This window comes from Chrysochloris asiatica, unplaced genomic scaffold (assembly GCF_000296735.1).
Source record: "Chrysochloris asiatica unplaced genomic scaffold, ChrAsi1.0 scaffold00046, whole genome shotgun sequence".
NCBI lineage: Eukaryota > Metazoa > Chordata > Mammalia > Afrosoricida > Chrysochloridae > Chrysochloris > Chrysochloris asiatica.
The window spans coordinates 3682020-3682955 of NW_006408564.1; the positions used below are offsets into that span (position 1 = coordinate 3682020).

The 936-nt window shown below is 41.9% G+C and overlaps 1 pseudogene; it reads right to left on the reverse strand.

The window, feature by feature from the left end:
* Positions 1 to 222: 222 nt before the first annotated feature.
* On the reverse strand, positions 223 to 934 carry LOC102818618 (annotated as a pseudogene).
* Positions 935 to 936: the final 2 nt, after the last annotated feature.

The following is a 936-nucleotide window of genomic DNA, read 5'->3' on the forward strand; positions in this document are numbered from 1 at the left end:
GAAAGCCTCTTTGGCTAGTACGTCAAAGACCATTACTTAATCCTACAACTAATGCCTTTTTCCACTTTTTCACCATTTTGTTGGCAAACCACCCCAAGTCTTATTTCATCTGTTGTATGTTGTTGTCTGACAAATTATTATAAAGAACCAGATGTAATCACACAGGGGAATGTTGGAAAGTAGGGATACTGATAAGGTTTTTAAAAGGTATTGCTCTTTTTCTCCTTCTGTTTTCAAATTATTTCTAACAGTTTCTAAAGACTTGGTCACAGCCCCCTGAAGCATAACTTCTTCACTCATCGTATCACTTAGGTCAGTCCCCAGAGCTCCTGAACTTGTGGTCAGCCTTTCACATGGACATGGCCACGCTGGTCCCGGTGGGTCCATCTGCTGCTGCTGCTGCTGCTCTTGCTTTTCAAAGTAGACGTCTCTTCTCTTCCGTAACTGTTCTGAACTAAGGTTTGTACCTGATTGTCTGTGGGGTGTCTTGAGATATATTTTTGGAATTAACTTGCATACTGAGCTGACTAGCCCTGCGGGGATCGGCACCTTCATCTTCCATGTCGATTTCATGGCGACTTAGTGCCAGAACCCTCTGCAAATCCTCTTTGTCTTCATCTAATATTCCTGGGCCACCATTTGCTTCTAAGACTCGTTCCAGGTCTGTTTTCTGGCCTCTCTGATCTTTCAGTTGTGTTGATTCTTCTTCAACAAGTTTTGATAGATGCGTCTGTTGGACTCCGATCATCTGCAGAAGTTGATCAGCTTCACAATCAGGAAGATCACCCTTAACAACAAATATAGAATCACCTTTCTGTTGTAACTGAGCCAAGAAAACTGCAAGGTATGCGTCTGATATTAACTCTGGACCCGTCAAGAGAGAATTCAAGTTAAACCACTGTTTTCCTAATTTTCTAACTGTAAACCAGTTTATAA